This window comes from Stomoxys calcitrans, chromosome 1, assembly GCF_963082655.1.
Source record: "Stomoxys calcitrans chromosome 1, idStoCalc2.1, whole genome shotgun sequence".
Classification (NCBI taxonomy): domain Eukaryota; kingdom Metazoa; phylum Arthropoda; class Insecta; order Diptera; family Muscidae; genus Stomoxys; species Stomoxys calcitrans.
Genome location: NC_081552.1, coordinates 4228238 through 4238556, shown reverse-complemented (window position 1 = coordinate 4238556; position 10319 = coordinate 4228238).

Here is a 10319-nt window from a genome sequence, read left to right as displayed (position 1 = left end):
TCATAGTTACATAGTAAGACCAAAATACACACTGCTAAACAATGGGAGAGGCGATCTGCTTTGTTTTGCTTGCAATTGAAAGATAATGACGGCATAGAACTTTTTTCTGAACAATAGGGTGATGCAGATAACCACTGTGTGTAGCGAATAATAATTTGACAGATAAACAGTTTAAGATGCAGATCGGTTGGTACAAAATTTTGGCTCAATGCACTGTTTCTAAAATTATCGACATAAACTTGACAACATTAGACGGAAATTCTACAAACAAATGCCGAGGGGCCTAACATACCTAACTCTCTCAAATTTCAGCAAAATCGGTTAATAAATGTGGCTTTTATGGGCCTAAGACCTCAAGACGGTCTCTATGGGGGCTATATCAATATAAAGTCCGATATAGCCCATTTTCGAACTTAACCTGCCAGTGGACAAAAAAAGTATCAGCTCAATATAACAATTTTTAAAAACTGTAGCTCGATTTCAACAAACAGACGGACGGACGGACATGGCTAGATCGTCTTACATTTTTACTACGATCAAGATTATCTGTATCAAGCTGTATCAAGGCTATTGATCGATTCAGACCATATTAGCCACGTATGTTGAAGGTCATGAGAGAAGCCGTTGTACAAAAATTTCTTCTAAATCGGATAGGAAGTGCGCCCTCTAGAAGAATTGCGCAGCTATATCAGGTTATGTAGCGATTTGCCCCATACTAAGCACAGTTATTGAAAGTCATAGACGAGAATTGCGCCCTCTAGAGGCTCAAGAAGTCAAGACCCAAGATCGTTTTATATTGCAGCTATATCAAAACATGGATCGATTTGGCCCATTTACAATCCCAACTGACCAGTATTAGTGCAAAATTTCAAGCGCCTAGCTTTATTGCTTCGAAAGTTAGCGTGTTTTTGACAGACAGACGGACGGACGGACAGATGAAAGGACATGGCTAGATCGAGTTATAATGACATGACGATCAAGAATATATATACTTTATGGGGTCTCAGACGCATATTTCGAGGTGTTACAAACAGTGGACCGATCGGGACAATATGCGATTCAAATGAAAGGTATTCAAGAGTAGAGTACAAATTTCATAATAAAAGATGGGTCCAAATACCTGGGGGGCCGCTCCAGTCCCAAAACCCCTTAAAATTGGTTTATTTGACTCAATTGAAAGGTATTCGGGAGTAGATTACGAATATAGTCAGGAAGTAATAATAGGCTTTATAATTTATTGATAACGGAAGGGGGCCGCCCCTACACCGTTAGCCCAAAAACACCACCCAAAATAAAAAGCGGACCGATAAGGACAATATGGGCATCAAATGAAAAGTATGCGGGAGTAGATAACGAATCTGGCATACAAATTCATGTCGAAGTATTGGGCGTCACCCCATCCCCACAGAAACTCCCGAAATGGGCACATTAGCCAATCACGGATATATGGGACTCGGTTTGTTTGTTTCATATAGACCGAAAAACGGCAGAACCGCGTTTTTCGAAATTTTAGCAATTTATTGTGTAGGTTGGTCTGGAAGGAAACATAGGTTATATACTTTTTCGATATCATTAGGGGGACGGACCCTCCTCCTTATACTAAAAACACAACCCAAAATCAAAAGTTGACCGATTGGGGCAATATGGGACTCAAATGAAAGGTATTGGAGAGTAGAATAAGAATATGGTATAAAAATTTGAGTCCAAGTACCCAGCGGGCCCCCACTCCAAAACTCCTCTAAACAGATAAATTCGAAGTTCATGTCAATATGGGACTCAAATGAAAAGTATTAGGCAGTAGATTACAAATGTGGCATGAAACATGAGATCCAAGCAATAGGAGGTAGCCCACCCCCAGCCGACCATGGCTATATGGGACTCAAATGAAAGGTATTAGGGAGTACATAACGAATATGACATTAAAATTTGCGTTCAAGTCTAGGTGACGCTTTTCCTCCTAAAGATACGTCAAATGGGTTATTTGACCCATTATGACAAAATGGGACTCAAATGGAAGGTATTTGAGAGTAGAAAACGAATTTGATATCCAATTTTTGAGACAAGTGTTTTGGGGTACGCCCTAAGCACCCCCTAAACTGAGCTTCATTTCCGTTGGGAATGAAGAACGAATTAGATATCTATTTTCAGTGCAAAGTGCCGGCAGTATTAGTCTAAGTCGGACGAATATATACATACATGGGAGCCATAAACATATCTATGTTTGAACCGATTTCGTCCAATGTCCTAACAAGAAGACAGACGGACAGTCTATCTCTCTTCCTTGAACCTCAGTGGGGGATAAAAATATTAAAAACTTGCACCCATTTTTTGAATAACCTCATTTCAAACAGTTTAAAAGTCCATACTCAGAATAGTAGTAAGAAAAAATTTTTAAGTATTTGAAAGCTTTTTAGTATTATAAAGTAAAACAAGTTAAAACAATTTTTCTCATCACATAATGTTTTTTTTTTCTCTAAATGGTTTTAAAATATTAAGAAAATATTTTTTTTATAAGAAAAGCATAGTGGCTTAGGAAGTAAGAACATTTTTATTTTTAATTTTGATACTCACCACCATAGGATGGTAGTCATTCCGTTTGTAACACCTTGAAATATTGATCTAAGACCCCATAAAGTATATATATATTCTGGATCGTCTCGGCATTCTGAGTCGATCTAGCCACGTCCGTCCGTCCGTTTGTCGAAACACGATAGCGGTCGAATGCTTTAAGCTAGCCGCTTGAAATTTAGGACAGATACTTACTATTGATATAGGTCATTGGGGATTGCATATCAGTTCAGATTTGGATATAGCTCCGATTAAACCGATCTGCCGATTTGACTTCTTGAGCTCCTGGAAGCCGCAGTTTTTGTCCGATTTGGCTGAAATTTGTGTTACGACTGCTAACAACTGTATTAAGTACGGTCTAAATCGGTCTATAACCTGATATAGCTCCCATATAAACCGATCTCCCGATTTGACTTCTAGAGCCCTTACAAGCCCGAATTTTTGTCCGATTTGGCTGAAATTTTGCATGCGATGTTCTGTAATGACTTTCAACAACTTTACAGATTAAAGTCCTAATCGGTTTATAACCTGATATAGCTCCCTTATAAACCGATCTCCCGATTTGACTTCTACAGCTATTATAAGCCCCAATTTTTGTCCTATTTGGCTGAAATTTGGCGTGCGATGTTCTGTTATGACTTCCAACAACTGTGTCTAGTAGGGCCAAAATGGGTCTATAACCTGATATAGCTCCCATATAAACCGATCTCCCGATTTGACTTCTAGAGCCCTTACAAGCCCCAATTTTTGTCCGATTTGGCTGAAATTTTGCATGCCATGTTCTATTATGACTTTCAACAACTTTACAGAATAAAGTTCTAATCGGTTTATAACTTGATATAGCTCCCATATTAACCGATCTGCCGATTTGACTTCTTGAGTCCTTACAAGCCGCAATTTTTGTTCGATTTGACTGATATTTTGCATGCAGTGTTCTTTTGCGACTTCTAACAACTGTGTCAAGTGCGACCCAAATCAGTTTCTAACCTCATATAGCGGTCTCTCGATTATCTTTGTTCGGTTCCCGGAAGCTTTAATTTTTGCTGGTTTGACAAAAGTTTGGTATGTAGAATGTATCAATGAGTGCAGTCCGTTTAATGTTAAAGCTCAATGATAAGGTTCCTCCTTTTTTATGCCGAGTCCGAACTACGTGCCGCATTCCTTACAAATGTTGCCAGCATTGGTAAGAGGAGAACCATCGCTGAACATTTTTCTGATGTTCACGCCGGGATTTGAACCCAGGCCTTCGGCAACATAGGCGAACTTGCCAAAATCTTCGCCAAAGTGGCCATCCTAATGAGAAGTATTTGTGAAAAATTTCAATCTCCTAGCTTTACTCGTCCGAAAAATAGCCTGCTTTCCACAGACAGACGGACGGATGCGGCTAAAGCAACTTCAAATTTCAAGACGATGAAGAATATATACAGTTTGTGGGGTGAGACCCATATTTCGAGGAGTTACAAATGGAATGACAAAGTTAGTATAACTCCATCCTACGGTGGTGGGTATAGAAAGGCTTGAAAGACATGCAAAATATTCCACAAGATTTTTTTTGAATTGTATTGTAAATATACTAAATCGATCGCGGGGGTATTACGGTACTCCCTGGGTCGAAAAAGTACTTTAGCACTGATTTTTCCATCTCTGCTTTGTGTACACTGTTCTTCTTATTTTCTGTCATTCAAACTGCATTAGCACTGCCCTATCATAAATAACGCTATTATCATCTCGAACAGAGTTGTATCGCTTGGTAGTAATGGTAAGCTACCATTCATACATCCTTAAGAGTGCTGTGATGAAAGTATTTAAGAGAGCCGCACAAATGTCATTCCAATAAGAAGCGGCCCTTTAAAGGACATAACAGAACTGCCAACTCTTCAGTTGCGAGTTTCATTTGGCTACGAACGGTTCGGTAACATCACAAAGTAAAGTATATTCGAGTGCATATTCCAACTAAGCATTTATTGTGAATGAAAAGCAATATTAAAAGTAAATAGTCAAAGAATTTAAGAAATTTGAAGAGTGTCAAAGGAACGCGTAAAAAGTCTTTAAGAAATGCAAATGCAATAGTGTAGTTTGTTAAGAAAGTGTATTGCATCGATAGTCCTGTGAAAATCTCCTTGCAAAAAAAAAACCGAAGAATAAGTAATAATAATAAGAATCATCATTGCGTATAATGTAAAGTGTCATTTTTTTCTACATTGTCTGGCATTTTGTGGCTCCTCTCAGTGCCAGAGGTTACATTTGTGCGCTAAGGCAAAGGATATTAAAAAAATTAACAAAAGGCAAAGGATTATTGGAAATGCCATAAAATTGCCTGTGAATTTTATTACTGCCCTTTGGATAGCTATGTGAAAAAAAGGTAATTTTCGCCAAGGGTAGAATGCATTAATATTTCCTTAATTTCTGTGATAAGACAGACGAACACAAAACGGACCTCTAGCATCAACCCTTAATAGTAGTAGAATTATCCCCTAAACCACCCTCAAATCTCTCTCTGTCTCTCTCTCTGTCTCTCTCTCTGTCTCTCTGTTTTTCCCAGTATGTCTCTTAAAGGCTTTTCCATGAGGGGGCCAACAAGAGTCAGCGTCTTGTTGGCAGCGAGCAGCGAGCAGCAAGTAAGCTGTGAGAATTATGCTTTATGAGCTTTTCATTCAAGATATTTTTCGTGTGAGTGTTTGTTTGCGGCCTCCAAGCTTTGGGGGTATGCGTAATTTAGCGTGAAAGTATGCATTATTATACACTACAAAATATCATGGCGGTACATTTCGTTTCGTTTGCTTCCATGTCTGAATAGTGCCTCATATTGTTGTTGTTGCTGCTGATGGCAGTGGCCCGGCTTGTGCTTGTAGTATAGTGTAGCATGGCTTTTATTTTTTTTTAGAGTAAATTGCTTGTCCTTTTTGAGAATTTCTGCATACCGGTAGCCGGATTTTGTACACGCCATCATGGCTCACTCCAGTTTGTCTACTTGTGTATGTATGTGTGTGTGTGAGTGTGTATGATTTCAAAGATATATGAAGAAGAATAATACATTGTCCTATGGTGTTTTGGCATACACCTAACTAATTATACACATACATATGCACATACGTATGGGTGGGTGTATATGCATGTGCATATAAATAGCTGTGGGTAGGTGGGTAAAGTTGAATTCCCTTTTTAAACACTTTGTTGCTTAGCCCTGCGAAAGGAAGTGAAACGAGGTAGAGAGCGTGTAAAGTAGAATGAGCCAATTGCAAATAACATTTCGTTAAACATGAGCAATCTCTTTAATTTGTTCTTAGAAATAAAACAAAAGCTACAACAACAAGAACAACAACAGCATAGTAAATTCCTCGAAATTCACCAACAACATGACTGTTGTAGATTATAAAGATGATGACGATGATGTAAGTCATAGTGATGATGGTGAAGCCTGTGGAGTGGTAGATGTGGTAGATTAGGAGAGGAGAAGGCGCTACCCCAAACCTAATGCCTCCCATGATGTACTAATATTCATTTAAATTGAGGCTCTTTGTTATCCTTATCCCAATCCTAATTGAATGAGAAATCCTGTCGTAGTCATAGCTGCCAGATGATTTTTTGAGATATATCGTTAGGTCTTGTGGTACTCAAATTCAATGTTTTCAAATGAGGCTGAGAATTTTTCAAATTAAGACAGTCAGTTTACTCATACGTTTTAATTGAAATCAAGAATAAGCTAAAACATATACCCGCCACGATACAAATTTACTATAAATATACTGTGCGCACCACATAGGCTGGAACTTTGAGCTCCGATCTGTGTGGTGTTCTTCGTTTTCACAAGACGCTTGGCGTCCACAGGTTGCGGATAGTGGAATGCTTCATACGAAGTAGCTGTAACTGCAGTCGCGGACAATCAACGGCATCGAGTGGAGAGTTCCAGAAAGAGGCCGGACGACACCGGCTCTGCTTAAATACTGAATGTGTATGATATTCGAAATGACAAGGCAAGTTTTTGGCGTATTGAAATAATCAATGGTCATTGTGTTCCCGCGGCGTTCGGTCCTATGAACTGGAACGCGCTCGCTCACCTATAATAGCTTGATGAGGTCACCATCTCTACATGCAGAAGTGGCTACAACAACAAAAACAACTTTATTATACTCGGCTTCTCAAAACAAGATGTCATATCGGAAATGGGTCTATAAAGACTATATACGGACCTATCTAGAACGTATTTGGCGCAAATGTCGAAGGTCATAAATATATTTCGCATGCCAAATTTTACCCACTTTGGGGCAAAATTAAGCTTCTAGGGGTTTAAAAAGATAATTCTGAAGATCGATTTCTACAGAGGTTATTTGGAGTATGTTTTGTATGATTTTAGGTGTGGATAAATTTAATGAAAATGAAGTGTCAGGAGGCTAAAGACGTTAAATCCGGGCTTCGGCTTGTATAGATGTTATCTGTATTAAAATGAATTTATGTTTGTTTATTTGTTTGTGGGTTTGTACATTTGTTTGTTCCGTAAAGAGTCAAAAACGGCTGCACCTAGTTCTGTCAAATTTTCAGTTCCAGTAACTGGGGGCCGCCCCGACCCCAAAACCGCCTTAAACAGGTTCATTGAACGATATTGACAATATGGGACTCGAATGAAAGGTATTCGGGAGTCGATTAAGAAAATGGTCAGGAAGGAGGAAAAGGCTTTTTAGTTGGTGATATTGGAAGGGGGGCGGACCCTCCCCCGTTACCCTAAAAACACCACCTAAAATCACAAGTGGACCGATAGGGACAATTTGGGTATAAAATGAGTAGAATACGAATATGGTATTAAAAATTGGGATGAAGTATACGAGGGGTCGTCCAACCCCAAACCACCCCCCCCCCCCAAAACAAATATATTGGACGTAAATATCAATATGGGACTCAAATGAAAGGTATTCGTGATTATACTACGAATATGCCATTAAAACTGAGGTCCAAGTAATTGGGGGTCGCCCCACTGTCAAATGGGAATATAATTCGATCCTAGCTAGATGAGCCGCAAATTAAAGACATTTGGTAGCAGATTACGAATATGACATTAAACTTTGTGTCCTAGAATCTAGGTGTCGCTTTACCTCCTAAAGTCGCCTCCAATAGTTTATTTGACCCATTAAAACAATGGGGGATCAAGTGATAGATATTTTTAAGTGGAGTGAGTCATTCGAACTTGTGCTCTAGTGTCAGATGGAGTGAGGCGCCCCCCACCAAACGGCTGTATACACCAATTATGAGAACATGGGGTTAAATTCAAAGTATAAGGTTGTGGACTGCGAATATGATATCTTTATTCTGCTCATATATCTAGCGGACGACCTCACCTCAAAACAGTTGATCAATTATAATGACCTAACAGGACACTGCCCCCATACCCCCAAAGTTACGACATTCCGTATGACAGGAGCAGTTGCAAACCTTAACGTCAAGGTGGCCGCCAACTTGCTTATCGACTAAGAGGAGTTCTTTTCCTTGAACAGTCCAAACAACGTGCTGCTGGGCAACACTTTCATGTTCAAAAATTGTACATGGTTTAATTACTAAGAACTGTCGCCACCCCACCTAATATAAAGACCGGCACTTCTTTACCACTGAGAATCGTTTAATATGGCAATATAATTTGATTTAAAAAAGACTAAATTATGACTATTCAACACCGCTATGCCGCTCCAAGCGAGTAGCAGCATGGATAAAGGAAATCTATAGGCTCATAACAATATGTTCAAAAAAGCTCTAACAGATGGCAGAAATATCGAATTCTCAGTCGTTTATATGTGGTAGCGCAAGCATCTGGGCGACATGGAACGGAGAACTTTTATGTTCTTTTATTAACATTTTGGGTATTAAAGTCATAGCATTTCCCTTATCGATGGCAGCACTGACATTTAAATAAGCGCCATCTATTCTATTTGTAAATGGATCAACTGAATGGTGACGCCACCACGAACAGAAAAAGGGCAGAGTGGTAAAAATTGATCATGCAGCATTTATCTTTGATATGGTTATTTATCGGTCCGTAAAATAAAGAAACATAAAGTATAGGAATTTCGTTGCGGTTGTTTGCTGTATTATTTTTTAAATTTTCCACCCTAAAACGAGTCTTAACAATAGGTGTTTCAGGTAGTTTAAGTTGCTATCTTTGCCATAGATACAAATTTATTTAGTAAAGTGCGAATATCCAAGTTTGTGTTAAAATGTTAGAGGGGAAGGCTCAACGAACTTGCACAGAATCAGAGCTATTGGAGAATAAGTTACGTTACAGAGGTGACATTTTTCTACGTATTGAAAGCGAGAGCTGAGTGGAGCGGGTTTGATTGAAAATTTGTTTTAAGATAAGAAGCCTCCTTGTTATAGTCGAGCCTAAGTGGCGTGCCGGTAAGCACATATTTTTTTTTTGTTTTGTCCCTCGATTTATTCGCCAAGTCATTGAAAACAGCTGATTTAATAAAGGGAAAACAGCTGTTTTCAATGACTTGGCGAACGAATCGAGTGACAACAAGTAAAAGCGTGAAAAGTTCGGCCGGGCCGAATCTTACATACCCTCTACCATGGATCTCATTTGCCATTTTTTTGCCTGATATCTTTTTATAGGCAAACAAAGGATAATGGATAAAAATTGCAAGCTATTGGAGCTATATCAGGTTATCAACCAACTCGGACCATGCTTGGTTTGGCTGTTGAAGACCATAGTAGACGTCATTTTGCAAAATGTCTGCCAAAATTGGATAAGAATTGAGCCCTATAGTGGTTTAAGAATTGAAATCGGGAGATCGGTTCATATGGGGCTATATCAGATTATGGACCCATTCAGACCATATTTGGCACGTATGTGAAAGGTTATACAAGAAGTCGTTAAAATAATGTTTAGCCAAATCGCATATGAATTGCCCCCTCTAGAGGCTCAAAAAGTCAAACTAGGAGATCGGTTTATATGGGAGCTATATCAAGTTTTAAACCGGTTTGAACCATACATAGCACAGATGTTGGAAGTCAAAACAAAATATCTTATACAAAATGGCAGCTATATCAGAACATAGACCAATATCCCCCATTTAAAAACCCAACTGAATCTCATAGGAAGTATTTGTGCAAAATTTCATGCGCCTAGCTTTAGTCCTTCGAAAGTTAGCGTGCTTTCGACAGATGCACGGACCGACATGGCTAAATCGACTTAGAATGTCAAGACGATCAAAAATATACATATGTACTTTGTTGGGTCTCAGATGAGGATTTCGATGCTTTACAAACGGAATGACGAATTTAGTTTATGATGGTCTAGGCCATAAGTTTTTGTACTGAAGTCTTAAGTGGATAATGATTATTGTCGCAACTATTATTGAATGAATATTCAGTGCTGAAAATGTTATCTGATATTGTTGGGTAAGCCGAAAATGCTTACCCATGCCCAACGGTGACATTAGATAGGCCGACAAAAGTGGAAATTCGATTGAATTTAAAAATAGACAAAATAATAGCAATGTGATGGGAATCAACAGCGAATATCACCAACAACAAATTCAACGCCATCTATTGGGATATAGAAATTATTGAATAGCCAAGCAAACCCGAACAAAGAAAAAGAGCGCGAGAGGTACACCAGAGTGTGTTCAAAGTTGAGCATATGCTTTTCACTACTGTTTTGACAAGTTGTCTGTCCTTCGAATAAATAAAATAAAGGAACTAACCTTTGACAGTTTTCGGTATTATTTTTTTAACCCTCCTACCCTGGGACAAGCTTCCACAAT